This window comes from Anabrus simplex, chromosome 2, assembly GCF_040414725.1.
Source record: "Anabrus simplex isolate iqAnaSimp1 chromosome 2, ASM4041472v1, whole genome shotgun sequence".
Taxonomy (NCBI): domain Eukaryota; kingdom Metazoa; phylum Arthropoda; class Insecta; order Orthoptera; family Tettigoniidae; genus Anabrus; species Anabrus simplex.
Window position 1 is genome coordinate 61,459,879 of NC_090266.1, and position 24,134 is coordinate 61,484,012.

Consider the following 24,134-nt stretch of genomic DNA (forward strand, 5'->3'; position numbering starts at 1 on the left):
ATCAACACTGTCGTGTAGTGTTTGGGGTGACATGTAGCCCATATCTTCTTGGAGCTGTAATCAAGTACCACCTGCAGACTGTACTAGACCAGTGTAAAGAAGGTACATCATCTTATTCTCAAGATTTGGTAGAACTGTTAGCTCAGAGTTTTTATGTTGACAATTGTTTGACCAGTGTAGATGATATAAGCCAGTTGCAGCAGTTCATTGATGAAGCAACTTACATCATGAGTGAAAGAAAGTTCAAACTTTGAGGGTGGGAGTTCACAAACACTTCTCTGCCATCAGCAAAGCCTACTAATGTCTTAGGATTGCTGTGGGATAAATCAGAAGATACCCTATACATAAATGTAGAAAATGTAAATTCCCTTTGCCTGAAGAAAATCAGCAAGAAAACTATTCTCTCCGCAGCACATCGGATTTTGGACCCCATTGGAGTAGCTTGTAGTGTCACCTTGCTTCCCAAACTTCTATTGCAGCAAACATGGGAATCAGGTATAGGCTGGGATCAAGAAGTGAATGAGGACCTTAAATCACAATTCTTGACCTGGATGAGTGATTTGCCATACTTAGAAGAAATCAAAATTCCCAGATGGCTACCGCGGGGTCAGATTTGCAAGAAAACTGAACCTTTGATTGTGTGGTGTAAGTTATCATTGGAGTGACCACCTTAACTTAGGTGGGAGAAGATGTAGGAATAAGCCTAAAACTTGTATAATATTGATTATTTTCAAGTGTGTGTATGTGTAGAATATCTTTGGATTGAGTGCTTTTTGTTGTTGTTGTTCACAAGATGGCTTCCATGTGTGTGTGTGTGTGTGTGTGTGTGTGTGTGTGTGTGTGTGTGTGTGTGTGTGTGTGTGTGTGTGTGTTAAAATAAATGTATTTGATTATTGAGGAACTGTACCCGTGTTTTATCGTTTTCGAAGTGCATTCCCAACACAAGGCTTGCCCACCAAGACAAGGAACGACCAGCAAGGAATTAAGTGTTCAGATGTGCCTCCATACTCTTTTCACTTTTTGCACTATTTAATTTTTAAAAAAACTCATGGAACTATTTTTCATTCTAGTTTACTCCATATACTAAACCACTATGCCCTACACCCAGCAATTTCAACTTCTAGCTACACAACATGAAAAGTTCCCCCTTTGCTAACAGGCCAATTTTACTAAACACTGTTTTTAATTCACTAACTTATAAATGGAATGTATTATATAAATAGTAGCAAGAAATCCATGACTGCACAACAAGTTATAGTTTTATACATAACATACTTCCTGGCAAACATAAAGACACTTATACTGTGATTAATGACTAAGCGATCTGATTACACACTATCCACTTCATGTCCATATCGATATGACAATCTAACAATCAAATAAATATTTTTTTAGCCACCTAACTGATACCTTTATTTGTCTTTGGAATTTTTATAAAATCATTAATAGTACATGTTTTAACTGCTTTGCAATCATCATCAGCTTATATTCACGTAAGCTTATGTGTATATAAAGTAAAAGTCTGCACAATATATGTTCTCATATTAGTCTTTAATAACTTCTCATGGGAAACTTAACATATTTGTCTGCTGGGGGAGAAAGGCAGTAGGGAGTGGGGGGTTAGAGGGGGGGAGAGAATGCTTAAAAATTCCCTTCTTCCAATAAGAACATAAACACGTCTTTTAAGTCTCTTTTTTAGCTTCTGTTCGGAAGCGTATTTGAAGAAACACTGATTAACATTTCACCAACTAACTACTTGAGATGTTATTTAAGTATATTTAAAACTTATTCTTAAATTAAATACTAATAAAAATATATGTCAGCTTCCAGATGAGGAGTTAAAATCTTCTTTTTTAAGTCCCATTCATGTTTGTGCTGGAAGGCTTGCGGAAAAAGCTGGTCACCGTGCTTTTTTTTTTTTAATTGCCAAAGGTAGATTCTTAGAATGCCCTTGCAGCTCAATGTTGAGATGTGCTTAGAAGTTATTTTGTCCATAAACCATATAATTTGGCAGCTTGTAGCATGATCTGTAACTGGCAGAAAACAGACAAAAATAATTAAATCGTCTTGATTTCATTATCTTTCTTTGCCAGTTCTGCCTTTATCTCATTGAAGTTTTCTCATAGTGTATTCACTGACTTCACAATATTCTGCCTTAAGTCCTGAGAAAGGTTCTTGTTGTGTGTTAGGATGTTAGGTACTTACAAGTTTGTTTAGAAATCCCCATTCTGAAACACCATTACTGGCAAGTATGAATCTTCTGCAGCATTCTAAATTAAAAGACAGCATTAAAACATTCCTAATGTGTAATGATCTATGATAGGTTTTGTTTTGATGTCGAAACTGGTCCCATGTTAAATAAATGTTGTAAATAACATCTATACAACACGTAATTAGTATTGAATAGGTTGAACCTAATAAAGAACTCATCTCTGTGCATCATAGTGCAGGACAGAGTTTTAAACATGTCAGTCAGGTGAATTAAACCAGTTCTAAACTCACTGGTCATTTAAATTCAAGGCAAATTGATTACAATGGATTATTATTATTATTATTATTATTATTATTATTATTATTATTATTATTATTATTATTATTATTTATTTTCCACTAATTGTAGGTACAATTTATGGATGGTGAATGGAGAAAGGGCATAGCCCCACATACACGAAAGTGCCTCCATCACCACTTAAAATTATAATATTAAAATATACAATTATATTCTACATAGTGTGCTTATATACAGTTACCATATTTACAAAGCATATTTATATAATACTCAAAAGACCTGTTCAACATTCAAGTAATTAGAAAAGAAAAAAAAACACACACACACAGAGAGAGAGAGAGAGAGAGAGTCTCTCTCAATCTCTATTCCTCTAGAATCCCCACATATACTTTTTTTTTGCTAGGGGCTTTACGTCCCACCGACACAGATAGGTCTTATGGCGACGATGGGATAGGAAAGGCCTAGGAGTTGGAAGGAAGCGGCCGTGGCCTTAATTAAGGTACAGCCCCAGCATCACATATACCTTAGCTAGGCCGACTCACTCATACTCACTTACAGTCTCACTCACTCGGGATCCCATAAACTTTCATCTGTCCTCTCACTCATACTGAAAATTCACACAGTAGAAAAATTATATTAGGTACAGAAGGTTTCATTATATATACATCCTTTTTACTTCTCTACAAAATTTATCTGGAGGTAGTTCTTTTATCTGTGGTGGGAGTTTATTCCATAGCCGAGCAGAACGATTAAAGAAGCCACTTTGATATTGTAATGGTTATAGCGTCCGCCATGCCAAATCGCTATGCGTCGTGCTCGTCACCCATCGCCCCACACCCTTAGGCTCGAGCGCACCAATTGCGAGCAACATTTAAGTGTTGGGCGGGCCCTTCTCTCGTCTGTCCGTGGTCGCGTCGCAGAGGACTACGGAAATGACTAGAAGATTAATCTGGAGTCTTCTATTTCGCGAGGTTCCTGGATCCATCGAACATCAAGACTATTCCAGAAGGGCTGGCTCAGGTATATAAGAGGAGTAACTTGGAGTGACAGTCAGTGAGAGTCAGTCAGGAGAGATGGAGTTAGTGAGTAAGAGTGAGTGAGAGCGAGATTGAGTTCGCTGGAGCACAGTCAGTGATGGCCTGGGAGAGTGCAGCCTGACGGAGTATCTGCCTGTGGAGCCGAGGACTCGTTCCTGTTCCCCTGACGTCATGTGTGTGTGTGAGTCCCTTGTGGCTGGCTGCTGGAGAAGAACCTTGGGTGTTCTGGAGTGGCGAACAAGGGAACACTGGGTACGACGTGTGTAGACTGCGAACAGGGTTCGACGGATTGAGTGAACAGCGGATACTGTCCCGACCGGCGAGACTGACGTGTAGGCTGTGGACCGTGACAGCGCTAACGAATGACTGAGTGGCTGAGAGAGTGTACTGTAAAAAATCAATGACTCTGTGTGTGTATGTGTGCGTGTGTGTGTCATTGTAGATGAGACATGAGAAACTAAGAGAGAGAGCGCGAATCGTGTGTGTAACCGTGTACTTGTGTAACTTGTAATCTCGGATATCGTCTGTGTGAGTGTAAATCTGTAACTCTAGTGCTTAGTTAATGTTAATGTTAGAAATAGGACGCTACCAGTTGCGGTACGCATTTATTTACTTATTTACCCCGCCAACACGTTACAATAAGGTTGGCAGAGGAGTCAGAGATTAAAGATCTAGGGAAAGCAACAAACTTACTGTCAATAAAAATAGAACAGACAAAAGAAGGGGTTATGTTGAGTCAAAGTTTATACATTGACAAATTACTTGCTGATATTTCCATGAATGATTGTAAACCAAGTAAGAATATTTTACCAAGTGGGTATTCAACAGATGAAAATGATGAGCAGGAATTTGATGGTACCATTTTTCGCAGTGCAGTAGGAACATTGCTATATTTGTCAAATAATACTAGACCTGACATTGCATTTGCAGTAAATAAAGTTAGTCAAAATTGTCAAAATCCTAAGATTAAAGATTGATTGAAGTGTAGTATTTTATTTTTTTGAGAAAAGGGGGGAGTGATGGAATGTTGAGGTTTTCTCATAAAAATAAAATGTCATGTATCATATCTTGTACAAATTTTAAGGAAAAACAACATTGAGGTTATGTGTTGGTAATTCATATTAATTTAGTCGAGTGGTTTATCTTCGTTTGTTTTATTCTTTGGATGTTTTGAATTGCCATGTGTGTGTGTGCACCAATGCCAGTTGTAGTGAACCGCTCGTAATAAATGGTTGTGTGTGTCATGAAGCTGGTGTTTCAATGGTATAATTTGATTACCTAAACCTGTGTAATGAGCAGAAATGAAGATATATCAATAGGAAAAGGGACACACCTCGACCTCTTTGAGCGGAATGATAGTTCAGCTGTAAGCGGTTTAAAGGGTTTATATGAATGTTACCTGAGAGGGATTTTCTCAGAAAAACAATATCTATTTGTTTACATAGGGTTGTTATGGGGGACAGTGACCTGGCTGTGTTTAAATGACCATGCTGAGCAATTAGTTGTTCTGCTCAGCGTTGAACTCTCTCTAGTTTCGTCATGTTCTCCACTGTAGTAGGGTGCCGGGAAGGAAGACCGTACAACAGTATTCGCCGTACTAATGACAAATAGGCTGTCTGAACAGCTTTCTTCCTGGCTCCCAGTAGAGATCTGCGGATGAATCCCAGGACTCTGTATGCTTTGCACCTTATTTCCTCTACATGCTTGTTCCATTTTAAATTGCTGCAAATGTGAATGCCAAGCAATTTTATTGAGGTACAGGGCATCAGGTTTTTACCACATAGTGAGATTTGATGTTGTAACTGTGATCTTGCCCTAGTAAAGCATATATATATTTACATTTCTGTACATTTATAGACATTCTATTTATTTGGCACCACAGAGCCACATTACCCAGATCTGACTGTAACTTATTTACATCGTTTTCATTGTGAATGGCTCTGTAAATGATGGTGTCATCAGCATACTGTGCCATAGAAGACGATACACAACCTGGCAGATCCAGCGTAAATATCGTGTACAGAAGCGGTACTATCACACTACCTTCAATCACACCCGAGGTGACTAAGGTTTGTTCTGACCTGGCCCCACTGAACACACTGCTCTGCGTCCAACTTACCAGGAATGATTGAAACCATGCCAGCAGTTTTCTTTGAATGCCATACTTGTTAAGTTTTAACAACATTCGTTGATGAGGTACCTGATCAAAGGCCTTACTCCAGTCGAGAGTTACGCAATCCACTTAGGATATATTAAACTGGTCCAGGGAATGTTGCCACTCATCAATTACTGTTGTTAAAAGTGTAGTACAGGATTTCCCAGGGAGGAATCCATGTTGGTTGTTATTCAACAGGTTTCTCTCATTCAGAAAATCCAGCACATGTTTAACAATTAGGCGTTCCATGCATTTACATAAACCAGATGTAATAGAGACTGGGCGATAGTTGTCTACATTTTTCCTGTCACCATCTTTGAATACTGGAACGACATTTGCTTTCTTCCATTCTTCTGGCACAGTCCCACTGTTCACTGAAATGTTAAATATTGCACAAATAGAAGGTGCTAATGCTTCTGCTCAGCGATGGAGAAATCTGGCTGGCACGTTATCTGGGCAATTTGCAGCATGAGGCCTAGTTCTCCGAAGACTGGTTGCGACCTTGTTAGCAGTGAAGTACAAGCTAGTTAGGGGTGGACAAGGTCTAGAATCATAAAAGTCAACACAATCTGAACTAGACTGTTATAATAAATAAGGAGTGGTAATAAAATAGATTGAAGTGGAGAACAACTTACCTCCAAGCCAGCAATATCTGGATAAGGGGAAAAGATAAAGGTGATGATGGCGATGATGGTGATGATCATGAGGTTTAGGTAACAGTTATAAATATACTTAAATGTGAAGAATGAATTTCCTGCTCTTTATGCCTTACTAGCACACAGGTCCAGTGTGCACTGCCAACTCAGGTAGCTTCCTTTACTTTTTATATTTACCCATTAAGTTCACGAGAGTCAGTCATATTTCCAATTTTTCCACTGAAGACATCTAGCAGCACTATGACTATTACTGCTGTTGGTAATAGCATATCACTCAAACTGTCTATATCATCTGTACTTTACATGGTGAATCCAGGACATAATCCCATTCTAATTCCTGCACAGTAGGATACAATTAGTTCCTTTACCATACATGCTTGTTGTTGTTGTTGTTGTTGTTGTTGTTGTTGTTGTTGTTGTTGTTGTTGTTGTTGTTGTTGTTGTTGTTGTTGTTGTTTGAGTCATCAGTCCATAGACTGGTTTGATGCAGCCCTCCATGAAACCCTGTCCTGTGCTAACCTCTTCATTTCTACATAACTATTGCATCCTACATCTGCTCTAACCTGCTTGTCATATTCATACCTTGGTCTACCCTACCGTTCCTACCACCTACATTTCCTTCAAGAAGCAACTGAACAAGTCCTGGGTGTCTTAAGATGTTTCCTATCATTCTATCTCTTTCTCTCATCAAATTGAGCCAAATCGATCTCCTCTCACCAATTCGATTCAGTACCTCTTCATTCATAATTCAATCTATCCATCTCACCTTCAGCATTCTTCTGTAACACCACATTTCAAAGGCTTCTACTCTCTTTCTTTCTGAGCTAGTTATCGTCCATATTTCACTTCCATACAATGCCATGCTCCACACGAAAGTCTTCAAAAACATCTTTCTAATTCCTATATCAATCTTTGAAGTGAGCAAATTTCTTTTCTTAAGAAAGCTCTTCCTTGCTTGTGCTAGACTGCATTTTATGTTCCCCTTATTTCTGCCATCTCTAGTTGTTTTACTGCCCAAGCAACAATATTCATCTACTTCCTTTAAGGCTTCATTTCCTAATCTAATATTTCATGCACCACCTGCCTTCATTTGACTGCACTCCATTAATTTTATTTTGGACTTATTTATTTTCATCTAGTACTCCTTACCCAAGACTTCATCCATACCATTCAGCAGCTTAATAATAAATGTATGAAACTTATTTTAACTTCAACCTATTCAATACAGTACAAGATGTTAATGTGCTAGTTGAAAATCATTGAAATAGTTAAGACATGTTTCGCCCTTTTTGTGGGGCATCATCAGTCATATATATACCTCAAAGTTCTACCAGACGTCTGGTTAGAAAATTGTAAAACATGTTGCATAAGTGAATGCATTAAAAATCTTTACAATATCTTATCATTAACAAAATGATTAAAAATATGTTGTACATGCTTGAGAATTTTCACATAAACAAGGCTGTCATATGTGTAGTAAATGCGATGCTAAAGTTCGAAGTCAGTTTAAAATTTATGTACAAATATTGAGAATGAATACAGAATACATACAACTACAAATACTGTACACATATTTTACATGTGAAATGATGTGGAAAAGCATTCCAAATTTGTGCTAATTTCACTTAATTTTATCTTAATATTACGTTCTTGATGTGGTCTAATGGAATTAGCATCAAGATGTTAAAGTATGTATGTGATTTATAACAAGCTCATGTGAAAGCATTGCATTACGTCATAATTCAACCTAGATGTCTAAGTTGCATGACCCAAACAAGTTAGTTCATTGAAGTATTCATGGGCTATTCAAACTCTGTTGGACAGTCTCTATGGGACGGAGTGCCTAATGTATATAAACAACAGTTGATATTTGATTCAAACTGAGCCAATATTGAAACAGTTGAACTAATGGCTTGAATGAGAGCGGTTGAAATGTAATTAATATCTTCCCATTTGACTAATATTTTGAAGTTTCAATGGTGCGTTTCAGTTGCTGGAGTATGGGATGTCGGTTTATTAGTTGAATGGGTGACAGTCAAATAACTCCTTCCCAAGCGCCAATCACAGACCCACAGCCCTGCCTTCTCAGGTCCACTCCCCTCCACCAAGACGTCACACGTACAACACGAGGAGTAAGATGTTAGTGACAGCCGGTGCTTCAAAAACCTCTTAGCAATAAGTTAACAGGCCAACAACACAAAAGGTAAGCTCCATATCCTCTCAATTCTCTAACGCATTCAGTCTTTCTCTTTCCCTGTCATTATTTCACTCAACTAATTAAGGACTTATCCTTCCTTTCAATTTTTCACATACGTAAGACAGCCCAACATTAATTACATCGCACAACGTTTTAACTGTCACCCATTCAACTAATAAACCAACATCCCATACTCCAGCAATTGAAACACACCGTTAAAACTTCAAAATATTAGTCAAATGGGAAGATATTAACGACATTTCAACCGCTCTCATTCAAGCCATTAGTTCAACTGTTACAACATTGCTCAATTTGAATTAAATATCAACAGTTGTTTACATACATTAGGCACACCGTCCCATAGAGAGTGTCCAACGGAGTTTGAATAGCCCATGGATACTTCAATGAACTAACTTGTTTGGGTCTAAAATATAATCATGCAACTTAGATATCTAGGTTGAATTATGAAGTACTGCAACGCTCTCACATGAGCTTGTTATAAGTCACATACAAACTTTCACATCTTGATGCTAATACAATTAGACCACATCATGAACGTAATATTAAGATAAAATTAAGCGAAATTAGCATTAATTTGGAATGCTTTTCCACATCAATCACATGTAAAATATGTGAATAGTATTTGTAATTGTATGTATTCTGTATTCATTACCAATATTTGTACATAAATTTTAAACTGTTTTCGAACTTTAGCATCACATTTACTACACATATGACAGCCTTGTTTATGTGAAAATTCACAAGCATGTGCAACATATTTTTAATCAATTTGTTAATGATAGGATATTGTAAAGTTTTTTAATGTATTCACTTATGCAACGTGTTTTACAATTTTCTGATCAGATGTCTGGTAGAGCTTTGAGGTATTGATATGACTGATGATGCCCCACAAAAAGGGCGAAACATGTCTCAACTATTTCAATGATGTTTAACTAACATGTTAACATTGAATAGGTTGAAGTTACAATAAATTTCTTACATTTATTATTGAGATTCTTTTAATACGGGAAAATGATTTTCATTACTTGTAATTCAGCAGCTTCTCAAGATCTTCAGCAGTCTCAGATAAAATAAAAATATCATCAGCAAATCTCAAGGTTTTGGTTTCCTCTCCTTGGATTGTGATTCCCTTTCAAAATTCCTCCTTGATTTCCTTTATTGCCTGTTCTATGTAAACACTGAAAAGGAGGGGGACAAACTGCAGCCTTGCCTCACTCCTTTCTGGATTGCTGCTTCTTTTTCAAAGCCCTCGATTCCTATGACTGCAGACTGAGTTTTATACAGATTGTAGATAATTCTTCGTTCTCGGAATTTGATCCCAATCACCTTCAGAATCTTAAATAGCCTGGTCCAATCAACATCATAGAATGACTTTTTTAGATCTACGAATGCCATGTGTGTGGGCTTGTCCTTCTTGACTCAATCCTCTAAGATCAGACGTAAAGTCAGAATGTGTTAAAATTTTGCAGGCACGAGATAATAAACTAATGGGATGGTAGTTTTCACACCTGTCAGCACCGGCTTTCTTGGGAACAGGTATAACAACATCCTGCCGAAAATCGGATGGGACTTCACCTGTCTCATACATCTTAAACACTAAATGGAATAACCTTGCCATGCTGGTTTCTCCTAAGGCAGTCAGTAATTCAGAAGGAATGTCATCAATTCCAGGTGCCTTGTTCCTATTTAGGTCTCTCACAGCTCTGTCAAACTCTGTACTCAAAACTGGGTCTCCCATTTCATCAGCATCAACAGCCTCTTCTTGTTCCAGAACCAAATCATCTACATCTTCACCTTGATACAACTGTTGGATATGTTCCTGCTATCTTTCTGCTTTGTCTTCTTTCCCTAGGAGTGGCTTTCCATCTGAGCTCTTAATATTCATACACCTAGATTTCCTTTTTCAAAGGTTTCCTTGATTTTCCTGCATGCAGCATTGATCTTTCTTAGGACCATACAACCTTCGACATCCTTGCACTTCTCCTTCAGCCAGTCTTCCTTAGCTATGTTGCACTTTCTATCCACTTCATTCTTTAATCGCCTGTATTCTTTTCTGCCCTATTCATTTCTAGCATTCTTATATTTTCATCATTCATCAATCAGGTCTAGTATCTCTTGAGTTATCCACTGATTCTTAGTTGATCTTTTCTTACTTCCTAACATCTCTTCAGCAGCCCTGCTGACTTCATTTTTCATGACTATCCACACTTCCTCTATTGTGTTTCCTTCAGCCTTTCATTTAGTCCTTTTGCAGCATGTTCCTTGAAACAATCCCTCGCGCTCTTTTCTTTCAACTTGTCTAGATCCCATCTTTTTGCATTCTTTCCTTTTAGCGGTTTCTTCAGCTTCAGATGGCATTTCATGACCAACAAGTTGTGGTCAGAGTCCACGTCTGCTCCTGGGAAAGTTTTGCAACCCAGCACCTGGTTTCTGAATCTCTGCCTAATCATAACGAACTCTATTTGATACCTTCCAGTGTCTCCAGGTCTCGTACACATATAAGGCCATCATTTGTGGTGTTTGAACCAAGTATTGGCATGGACTAAATTATGATCAGTGCAGAATTCAACCAGCCGACTTCTTCTTTCTTTCCTTTGTCCCAATCCGAATTCTCCTACTGTATTACCTTGTCTTCCTTGGCATACCACTGCATTCCAGTCTCCCATCACAATTCACAATCAGATTCTCGTCACCTTTTACATATTGTATTAAATCTTCTATCTCTTCATATGTTCTTTCGATTTTCTCATCATCCGCTGAGCTAGTAGGCATATAGACCTGCACTATTGTGGTGGGCATTGGTTTGGTGTCTGTCTTGACGACAATAATTCTTTCACTATGCTGGTCGTAGTAGCTTGCCCGCTGCCCTATTTTCTTATTCATTATTAAACCAACTCCTGCATTTCCTCGGTTTGATTTCATGTTGATAATTCTGTAGTCTCCTGACCAAAAATCCTGTTCTTCCTGCCAACGTACTTCACTTATACCAACTACATCTAACTTTAGTCTATCCTTCTCCCTTTTCAGATTCTCTAACCTACCACAATGATTCAAACTTCTAACATTCCACGCTCCGACTAGCAGAATGTCAGTATCCATCTTCCTGACGATCGCCCCTCTTGTGTAGTCCCCTCCCGGAGATCTGAGTGGGGGACTAGTTTACCTCCGGAATATTTTACCCGGGAGGAAGCCATCATCAGTACATCATTCATACAGAGAGAGCTGCATGTCCTCGGGAGTCAGTTACGGCTGTAGTATCCTGTTGCTTTCAGCCGTGTAGCAGTATCGTACAGCTAAGCCATGTTGAGTATTATTACAAGGCCATACATTCAATCATCAAGCTAAGCCATGTTGAGTATTATTACAAAGTCATATCAGTCAATCATCTAGACTACTGCCCTTGCAACTTCCGAGAGGCTGCTACCCCCCTTTCGATGAACCATTCCTTAATTTGGTCTCTCAAGAGATACCCATCCAATTTGGTTGCACCTGCGGCTCGGCTATCTGCCTCATTGGGACACGCACGTCTCCCCACCGTGGAAAGGTCACATGGTTCGCAGGGGAGGACCATACATGCTTAGCATGAACTATGTTGAACTTTATGGTCAATTTCCAGTGAATAATTCTTCTGCACACACATATTCAAACATTTTTCATATTATATGATCTCTTCTCCCCTTACAAAAAAATAGATAATTCCTAATATGGAAAAGAACATAGAACAGGATAAATGTGAAGAAAGGTTATTGTGGGGAGAAGGGATCAATACAAATGTAAACAAGGACAAATGTAAAAATGCAAAAGGATGAGTACTATTTCCCCATATTCTCACAAAAGCATATATGAGCTCATTGGGAACTGAGATGAAAATAATGTCGAAGAAATTGGGATTGATGAAGAGAGCTTTTTCTCGTCTTTTTGTGTTTTCACATTTGTCCGTTTTTGTTCCCTCTTTCCACACTGACCTCTGACAGTATATGTTATTTCACAAGTACTTATCTCTTCACATATATACAAGTTTGTTACTTACAAATGGATCTGTGTTTACCCTGTGTTACTACATATATTCACCTTTATCTTATAACTCATCCATTTTTCTGCCTTCATGCGGCTGTCTTATTATCCTAAACTTTCCATATAAAAAATGAAGATCTGCCAATGAGTGATGGTGAAACTGAGAAACCGAAATGAGCTCATCTGGGACTGAGATGATATGGATGAAGAAGAACTGAAATTGATGAGGAGAGAGCCCATTTATTTGAAGAGGGTACCATATGAAGACATAGAGATTTTTCTCATTAAATTTTCATTTTCCTTGTCTCCTCTTTCTTCTGAGCCTCTTCCCACACTGACCTTCCTTCCCTTGCTCCTCTCTCTTTATATTCATGGTGTGATTTAATGCTTGTTTGCTTGTCTACTTGCATAATGTTTACTGGCTCTGCTAATTCTACCACCACCATTCTCCTACCACATGCTCAGTTAATACTGATAGCATCTCCAACAAGGTTTCTTTCCTCTGCTGTTCCGAAGCAACTGGTGTACTGAATCTCAGGGACAGACGCAAGTTACGCTTACTAAAATTAAGAACAGTGTGTATCAGCACACATTAAAATAATTTAATCCATAACCAGTTTTTGGAATCTTAGTTCTATCATCAGTGGATTATTAAGGGGGGACACGCTCAAAATCCTTCAAAAGAAAGGTACTTTTTTTTCTGAAATTGCTTGCTTATTACACTGGGAATTTAGTCGCAAAAGGATTTAGTTAAATTCTGTACCTAAGTGCACTAAATTCCTAATGCATGCATGCCAGGTGCCATGCATTCTTCTTAATGCATTGGTTTTGCTTTTCATCTTTGCTGACCACTGTATGTCTGTTTAGTCAGGCAGTTGACGTTATCACACTTAGGAGTATTGAGAATGCTGTGAAGCATTATCTCCAGTTGATCAAGCATGGAGATTACCGCGGAATGTTTGTTTTGAAATGAGAGATACGAAGCAAGATTGTGTGTTGTGAAATTCAATTATCATTTCCTGGACTTCATTTTTCCATGACAAATGTACCTTTTGCTCAGGAAGTACTAAAGGTATGAATCTGCAACTTGATAGGCAGCCAGACTAAACACTATCACACATTTACCTGCAAAGCAATGCTTGTGCTGGAGACTGAATACCTCTCATTGGCGGTAAGTGATCACATGGGAGGTGTGGCAAATGATGTGCTGTTTCAAGGTTAGCAAAACAACTAGAAGATGATTCCAGATCATGCTATCCAGGAGGAATTTGTTTTTTGAATGAAGTACGCTGGGCGAGAGATGCCAAGACTCATTTGCTTGCTTTGGACGTGGAACACAAATAGTTTGCCAATGTCTTAGGTTACGAGTGGAATTTTTATTTATGAGTGTTTTAATATTCGTCTTTGCTAGATTTCAGGTGGAAATGAAAATAATCCTTTCTGCTTCATGGGAGACTACTGGCAAAAATGAGTGTTATTGGACTTGACAAAGGACTGAATGGGTGGCTCTGTTTCTAGAAAATAGAACTCAGAGAATTAGATTAGGCGAAGCTTTATCTGTCCCTGTAATAATTAAGAGGGGATTTCCTCAAGGCAATATTATTGGACCTTTATGTTTTTTTATATATATATCAATGATATGTATAAGAAGTGGAATCAGAGACAATGCTTTTTGCAGATGATGTTATTCTGTACAGAGTAATAAATAAGTTACAAGATTGTCAGCAACTGCAAAATGACCTCAATAATGTTGTGAGATGGACAGTAGGCAATGGTATGATGATAAACGGGGTTAAAAATCAGGTTGTAAGTTTCACAAATAGGAAAAGTCCTCTGAGTTTTAATTACTGCATTGATGGGGTGAAAGTTCCCTGTGGGGATCATTGCAAGTACCTAGGTGTTAATGTAAGGAAAGATCTTCATTGGGGTAATCACATAAATATGATTGTAAATAATGGGTACAGATATCTGCACATGGTTATGAGGGTACTTTAGGGTTGTAGTAAGGATGTAAAGGAGAGGGCATATAAGTCTCCGATAAGCCCCCAAGTAGAGCATGGTTCCAGTGTATGGGACCCTCACCAGGATTACTTAATTCAAGAATTGGAAAAAATCCAAAGAAAGGAGCTCGATTTGTTCTGGGCAATTTCTGAAATAAGAGTGGCATTACAAAAATGCTGCAAAGTTTGGGCTGGGAAGATTTGGGAGAAAGGAGACGAGCTGCTCGACTAAGTGGTATGTATATCACAAATATTATAATAATATTTATAAATCCACCTGTTAAATACAATACAATACAAAACACTATTTCATGTGGTATGTTCCAAGCTGTCAGTGGAGTGATGGTGTGGGAGGACATCAGTAAAAGAATAAGTTTGAGTGGTGTCTTTAAAAGTAGGAAATATCACAATATGAAGATAAAGTTGGAATTCAAAAAGACAAATTGGGGCAAATATTCGTTTATAGGAAGTGGAGTTAGGGATTGGAATAACTTACCAAGGGAGATGTTCAATACATTTCCAATTTCTTTGTAATCATTTAAGAAAAGGTTAGGTAAACAACTGATAGGGAATCTGCCACCTGGGCAACTGCCCTAAATACAGATCAGTAGTGATTGATTGATTGATTGATTGATTGATTGATTGATTGATTGATTGATTGATTGATTGATTGATTGATTGATTGATTGATTGATTGAAGGAGTTACAAAATGTGCAATATTGTGGACTTCAGGGTTTAATATTGTATCCATATACTTTGAGTTTTAAATACTTACGTCGAGTTAGAGTGTGGATAAGACCTTTCTCTATGCTAGCGGTATGGAGTCAGCTGTTTGGCGAAAGTCAGGGGCTTACTTCCTTGGATTAGTGAGCCAGCAGCACAGTTCCGAGCAATGCTTGCGCTGGAAACTGAATAGCTCTCATTGGTGGTAAGTGAACATATGGAAGGTGCGGAAGATGATGTGCTGGTTCAAGGTTAGCAAGACAACTAGAAGATGATTCCAGATCATGCTATCCAGGAGAAATATGTTTTTTGAATGAAATACGATGGGCGAGAGATGCCATACGACTTTGGACATGGAACACTAATAGTTTGCCGATGTCGTAGGTTATGAGTGGAATTTTCATTTATGAGTGTTTTTATTTGTCCTCCTTAGATTTCAGGTGGAGTTGAGAACTAATAATCCTTTCTGCTTCAAAGCGAGATTTAGTCAACAAAAGCTATCGGACAGATTAGCCATGTAAAGTGCAAAGAGTGCGTTGACGTGAATGTTATGACAAAAATACTTCCAGAAAAATCCTGGTTTCTATTTGATACTTTAGCTCAGACAAGAAATGGAATGTTAAGTCTTTAGGCAAAGAAAACTAAGGGTGCAAGTTGAGTATATGTGATCGAGTGGGTTTAACTTCAAGTGTGGTTGGACATGTACTTATGTGTATTTTCAGTTTCGGTTCAAGAAGATTTAAATTCAATGACGGATTTTTGCCGCTGTGAGGGAGAAGCTGTATGGTGAGTTATCTAGGAAGACTTGAGGTAACTAGCGGGAAGCCATCCTCGTTGCCGGTGATGTGCCACTAAACTACCATCCCGCCAAGACTCTAAATGGGATGTATCCAGGAAGGTAGTGGTCGAGACTTTGAACCGGCCTCAAGCTGCTTAAGGTATGTATCCTTTCGTTACATACTTCCAATTTCAGTAGAATGTAGCACTATCTCTCTTTAGCCATTTGCATCTCTATTAAATTAGGGTAGATAGAAATTCTTTGGCTTCCTGCTGTGTTAGGCTGCTGGTAGAATATGTGTAGGTTTACCTTTTCTTTTCTTCTTTTTTTTGTGGTACTGATTGGCGTTCATTCATGTGACTTGCTCTTAACAACGTTGTGCGTTTGGAGAGAAAATCAGGATCGTATCGGTAAATTATAATTCAAAGAATCTCAGTCAAGGGTGAGACTGCCTTTGTTGACGTTATTCGTATGTTTGGTAATAGGTCGGTCATCTATGAGGTTCTTAGATACTGGAAAATCAGTGAGTGTCCTGAGCAAGGTTTCACGATTTCAGGGTTAAATTTATTTTAAAATTTAAATGCGGCAGATTTCATAACCGTAAGGGGTAATTATGGTAAAATGACTGGCTGTTTAACTACAAGTGAATATAGATGTGATTTATTGTGGCATAGTGTGCCTATATTTTGCTAGGTTGTCGGGTTTCAATGGGATTGTGTCCATATGATTCGTCAAACGACATGGTGGTGGTGATTAGAAATTTTGTAGATAGAATTCTGTACGCACGTGTTGGGCCAGGCCATTCACGTCTTTTTTGGGGGAATAATACTTTCTGAGATACAATCAATATTCCCTAAATGACCCAAAGCGAGGTTTATGTGCTGAATCATGGAGCGGAGTTCAGTGATATAGTAACTTTGGTGACAGCAATCTTCTCTACCTTTTCTTTTTTTGGTCATGCTGTTGAAGATGTAAATCTACTGTATGTAGAACTTCTAAGTGATTATTCCACCGATTTGATCATGAATTTTTCCAGAAGAAGAGTTTGAAGGTTTAGTTCATGAAATCAAGGTCTTCAATTATTAATCCGATCATTTATTCCTACTAAATAATAGTAAGGATAATAATCATCATGTGCTTAAATTAAAATGGTCTCATTTATGTAAGTTAGGAATGTTATGACAGCATACTATGGTGTTATAGTTGTGTATTGGTTTATATGTTTTCTGAATTGTGCTGTAAATTTGATGTTTTTATTTTTTGCTGTTTGTACCGGTTGGTACACCTATACGCCGCATATTTGAATATTCTGCCTTAAACTACTTCTACTGGAAAAACTCTGAACTTTAACAACTGAATTAATTCAACAGTTCCTCAGAAGATGCCACTGGGTGTATTTTGATTTTTTTTTGGTTGACCAAGAAGTGTGGACCTTCTCTGACAGATGTCTCTACAAAAAACTATGATCATGCACCCTGGTGCGAAGGGAAGGAACTTTTTGAAGAAATTTTGTATTCGAAAGTTTGGCTTTACTAAATTTTGTTCTTTCATTTTTTGGGTTGGCAATATTAATCTTTACTTCCGCCAGTTTTGAACTCAGCCAATCCCGAATTTCTTTATTAATTTTTGACCAATAGTGTCTTTCTTCTTCGATGTTGATGTATAACTTATAGCTACCAAATAAAGTTGAGTGGGTGTGTCTTAATTATTCATGAAAGGTCTCAAAGCTTCCACGGGGGTTTAAAAACTGCTGATTTTCTCGGCTCATCACCACTTCAACTACATCTTGCTAAGTGTATAGAAGCATAGCAGGGGGCAGGTAGCGCCTCTTCCTTCGGGCAGTTGCTCTTCAACAAGGTAATGGCCGATTAACATCTTTCTTTCCTCTTTGCTAGCTCAGCAGTTTAACCCGCGGGGCAGGTCCGAAACCTTTAATAAGTAACCTTTAAACATGTAAAAAAAAAAAAAATTTTCCTACCTTGTAAAACTTCATATATCTTTAAATGTAATTCGGGGATAGAGAGTGCTTCACCCTCTCGAGCTCCCCTTCATTTTGAATTTGAGGTGACTATGTTTTCGTACCCGTTTTTCTCTTCCTTCTTAATGTGTTACATTTATTTTGTATACAAGTCACCTCCATAGATTGGGATTAGCCCCTGTGCAATAAGCCTAGTGCCCCTTAGGTTTTAAAAGGTGTATTTAGGAGTGCAAGTACTCGCCTCCATTCCATTCAATCTTGTATTTTGGGCCATTAATTTAACCTGTTTTTGTTTTCCTTCCTGAGAAGGCCCAGTAGATTGGGTACGAGGTACCCCTGTGCCATTATAAGTTGTGCTTTGATGGCAGTTAAGTGTAATAAGCTGTTCTTGCCTTAATAGGCTTGAACGATTGAGAGCGGGTCAGCTCTTTCTGGTATTTTGAAAGGTGCCTCTAGGAGGCTTGACATTATGAGGTGGGAGCAAATGCTCCATGTAATTAGGGGTTCTCTGCCCTTTGGTAATTTGTGGTTGTGAGCTGAGGGCTCAGGAATTGTAACTTGGGTCACGAAGCCCAGAACTTGTTAATACCCGAAACTCTTGTTTTCGTTTGTAAAATCATTATTGTACCTGAATTTTCATTGTTATTTCACCTAGTGAAAAGTTGTTAAATATTGTCTGTTGAAAATATAACCTTTATTTAAATTTTAAATTCATCTTTCGGACTTGTAGTTAGACCCATTCCAGCCCGCACCTTCTTTCACCTCTGCTGATCCACCAAAACACAGTAACAAGTGGTAGCAGAGCATGGTTGAATGGGTCTCAATTTAGCCCCTTTTGACTGCTAAACTTTGCTTTTGATTCGAACTCTAACAATTTTCTCCGTCACTGGAATTTTTCGATTTTTCTAAATTTGTAAAGTGTCTGTCATCATGTCCGGTCCTTGTGATGTCCTACACCCCGGCTATTTGCGAAAGGTAGAATTGATTTATGAATTAACAATTAGAAATGTTCAATCTGGAGGCACGGTTGTGGTCGATACTACTAAACTTAAGGGGATCGGTACAGTAAACAACCTTCAAAAATTTGATTTTTCAAAGTAATTTTTAATGTTTAACTACACTCTTCTAGGTCATTTGGGTGAAAGAATTATTTAAATATCTGTACTAGTTTATGAGTTATGATTTAAAATGCTAGACATTGCATAGGCTATTTAGAGAACTCTGAACGTTCTGAGATAAGGTATGGCGTATGGTACATAAAACATACATCGGTGATGGTGACAAAGGCCTTCAGAGTTGTGTCAGATATGCAACCTGATGGTCCTAGTGTATCAATCACCAAACGCTGAATGTGTTGGACATGTTCAAAAACGTATGAGGACACGGCTGAGAAATCTGAAGAAAGAATTCAAGGGGAAAAACTTTCAGATAGCAAATTACTGTCTGGAAGAACAGACTGACAGATTCTGCAATAAATACTCTGACGACCTACAGTAGAAATGCCATAAGAAGTTACTCAACATCAGTAAATGATATGAGAACTGCTATCTGGGCTATTTGGTACCATAAAAACTCATTTGATGAAAATACACTTCATTACTTCTGCCCAAAAGGAGATAATTCCTGGTGCCCGTACCAGTGAGCTGTCACTGCAGGCAGAGTTCAAGAATACAAACGCAAAAACACATTACATTCAGCTGTTATGGATGTGATTAAGCCTGTTTACAAGGATTTAGTTGCTACTGAACTGTTGAAAAGGTGTTTAGGAGGTCATACACAGAATGCTAATGAGTCTCTCAATGCTAGGATTTGGAAAATGTGCCCAAAAACTAGATTCTATGGAAAGGATTGTGAAGATTGCCACAAATGATGCAGTTCTGACATTTAGTGATGGAGTGAAGAATAGGTTGGCTCTGGTGCCTTAGATGGGTATGAATCCTGGTGTCTTCTGTGAACGTGCAATGCTACAAGAGGACGTGATGCGTATAAAGTCTGCTGAAAAAGGGTATGAGAAGCCACAAAAGAGGCCAGATTAAGCAGAAGAAGATTAATAATTGAAAATGAAGCTGAGAAAACTGCTTTAGAGGGAAAATTCTATGCCCCAGGATCATTTTAGCAGCCAATGGAAGGCTGCCGTGTTTTTACAGGGGTCATATAACTTTGCACCTCATTTTCTCAAAACTACATTTTTCAAAACCATTTCCCTTGTAACTACTAAATTATATGGTGTATTACAGTGCCACTTTTCTCTCATGATCTTAGTGACAGAGTCTACAAAACTGACCAAACTCACATGCCTAGGGTTGATAATTGTTTGGAAAAAAATTTATCCACATGCAAAAAAATGACCAAAATATGCAATATTTAAGCAACACAAAATTAAAAATACTAATTTTGCAAATATAGTTCTGGAAGTGGTCAGATTTGTAGCTGTAACTTTAGTCAGTACAATTTAACAAGCAGCTCACTAATATATTGATAAATGGCCCAGCTATGAAGGAAACAGTGAGCACAGACACAAAAAGAGCCGCCATTTTGAATAATTAATTAGCGAGTTTGATAATGCCAAACTTAATTCTGAGATATGTGCTTGTATAGTAAACATGTTGCATGCTTCACTGAGAAAGTCTCGTTGTTGTACATACAGTAGAAGCTGATATAAAAATTATTTAAAATGTCTAAATTCTGAAGCTTGTTTACTGTACCAATCCCCTTAAAGATTCTCTTGATTTTCCGATTAGTATCCCACCTTGGGGGAGAAAGATATTGACGATGCTCTCTCCACGATCACTGATAATGCTACTGAGCTAGCGTCTGAAGTTAAGTTTTTTTGAAGGGGGTGATCCATCACCTAATCAACTCAAACGTGTACAAGCTAGATTGTACCATTTTTCCAATAGAGTTAGTGATCTATTGTCTCTTAAGTTGAGTGACATTCAAGGGAAGGAGGCTGGTGCTTTTCTCGAAAACCTTTCTAAATTGTCCAGTAAGGTTAGCCTATTGTTAACTGGGGCAGTCCCACCCAAAACCGACCAACCCGCTACGGTAAACGTAGTTAGCGAGGAGGATTCTTCCATGGGGGAAGAAAGTAGGAAATCTGTAGGAGTCCAACAAACTTCTGCCCCCTTGGAAAACGAATCTGAATGTCGTACCTCGTTGAATAATGCACCTTCTGAATTAGCTTCTCCGCCACCTAGGCCTCTACCTACTATGTCACCTGGCTTCAGCAGTTTGCCCCATCCTTTAGCAATGTTGCTCAGAGGTATTTCTAAGTTCTCCGTCAATTCCACCAGTGATGTTATTGCCTTTCTAAGATTTTTCGTTGAGTTTCAGGATCATGCTCTTGTTTTTTCTCTTTCTCCGTGTCAAATCCTTCAAATTATTTACCCTTATTCCTTATTCTGGCAAAATAGTAAGAGCAATTGCTGAACAATCATCTATAGAAGAATTCCACGCCCTGAAGATCAAATTGTACAAGCCATTGTGGAAGGCATTTCTCCATCATACAGGTCATATTTGTGCTTTGCGTCACGTCCTCAAACTTTTGTCGAGTTAGAGGCTATGGCTGTATCAGCCAAAGGGGTTAGATATGCTGACACATTACGGGTCGCAAAGGAGCCCCCTCCGTCCTCTAGTAACTTTCGGCCTCCACATCGCCGACCCGTCACACCCCGTAAATTTTATGCTTGTGGGTCGCCTGACCGTCTTCGGAACAAGTGTCCGTTGATTAAATCTAGCAGGACAAGGAATGGAGCAGGGTCATCCCAAGGCTGTTTTAAATGCGGCGCTTTCTCCCGTATTGCCAAAAATTGCCAGAATTCGAATAGCACTCCCTCCTGCTCAACTTTGGGTGCAACTTCCACCAACAATCAAAAGTGACTAGTGGCTTCGGCTGAGTCGACTAACTCATCTTTCCGAGGCTCAGCCCTAAGTAAACCTGCCGAAATCTCAGGGAAAACTCAGTCCTCTAATTTATCTTTTGAAGGTCCCAAAGAATGTCTTAAGATTGAGGCGGATCCCCCCGCACCAGTACCTTTTCTCAAAATTGAGTTGAATAATGAACCTGTTACTGACCTACTAGATTCTGGTAGTATGTGTTCCCTCATTTCGGCCGAGTGGTACTCTAAATTAAAATCTGTTTGTAAACTTCCTGATTTTCGTTCATCTTCGGTTCAATGCATTTCGGCTAACACTTCTCCATTAGAAATTTTAGGTTTCCTGTATGCCAAAATTCGCATTTCTAAATTTACTTGGAAAGTAAAATTGTTGGTGGCAAAACACTTGTCTTGCCCCATTATATTGGGAGCGGATATCATGTCTCATTCCGGTCTAGTGCTCGACCTTCGGAGCAAGTCGTGCACTCTCAAATTTGCTAGTAATTTCAAAATCCCCTTACTTAAATGTAGTTCTGTATCATGTTCATCTGTTTCGCTTACCAAGGATGAGATGTTGTTAGACCTTAGACATCTACCTAAGGAGCAGGCAGAGAGTATTCGTAAGTTGTGTCAGTCGTTTCCAGATGTTTTCTCTGATACTCTTGGTGTTACTGACCTTATCGAATACAAGATCGTGGTTACGGATTCTACTCCTGTCCACTTTCCACCTTATAGGCTATCTCCACCTAAAATGAAGGCTCTGAAAGAAATCATAGATCAGATGCTAAAAGATGGTATTATTCACCCCTCTAAGTTGGCATATTCTTCGCCTATTTTTCTAGTCCCGAAACCCCAAGGTGGCTTCAGGCCTGTGATTGATTACAGGGCTCTCAATCGGAAGGTGGTGTTACAATCTGTGCCCCTTCCTGACCTTCATTCTTGTTTCTCGTGGTTTCGGAAAGCTAAGTTCTTCACCATCTTAGACCTCAATCAGGCTTATAATCAGATCCCTCTGGCAGAAGAATCTAAAAATCTTACAGCGTTTGCCACGGATTGGAACTTGTATGAGTACAACCGCGTGTCTTTCAGGCTCACCACGGGAACAGCTGTGATTACGAGACTGCTAGGTAGGGTCTTCTCCGACATCAAATTCGAGTACTGGATGATGTAGTCGTATTTTCGGAGACCTTTGAAGAACATCTAGATCATCTGAAAGAGGTCCTTAATCGCCTTCGTAAGGCAGGGTTAACTGTGAAGTTATCTATGGTTGCCTTCGCTAAACTTTCCATGTCATTCCTAGGGCATATTGTGTCACCCGATGGTGTCGCAGTGGATCATTCTAGAACACAGGCCATCCGTGATTTCAAACGTCTGAAGGACATCAAAGGTATCGCCAGGTTCATTGGCAAGGTGAATTTCTTCGGAAAATGTACTCCTAACTTCGCTAATAGAGCGGCGCACTTGAACTTACTTCGTAGGAAAGGCGTCAAATTTGAGTGGGGGCCTTCTCAACAAGCCGCTTTTGAAGACGTGAAATGAGCTCTTTGTAATGCCCCTGTTCTTGCTATGCTGGATTTCTCGAAGAAATTCATCGTCCAAACCGACGTGTCGTCGTCGGTGGTGGCTGCAGTTCTTCTTCAAGAGACTGAACTAGGGAGGCGACCCATCGCCTATGCATCTAGGACATTATCGGCTCAGGAAGCCAAGTATTCCATATATGAACTTGAGGGTTTGGCTGTCTTATTTGCATTAGAAAAGTTCCGCCTCTATCTGGAACACGTTAAGTTCGACTTGGAAACGGATAACCAAGCCTTAAGCTTGGGTCTTAGCTAGGCCGCGTTGCACTGGCCGTATAGCCCGATGGGCCATCAGAATTTCTGCCTTCCAATTTGATGAACGGAAAATGTTGTGGCAGATGGACTAAGCCGCATGTTTGCCAATGATGTAGGGACCCCTGAACAGGTTGACAGTTCTTCACTGCCCGAGTCCATACTTCCTGAGGTTAATGCCATTCTAACTGATGCCCCCATGCTGTTTAGGGATATCGAAAAATATCAACGTGAAAATCCAACGCTGCCCCCTATCATGGAAACCCTTTCTTCTGGGGAACATGTTCTCCCTTATGTGTTGAGGAATGGTGTTTTATGTTGCCCGTCGAGGCATGATCAGAAGATGAAAGTTGTGGTTCCA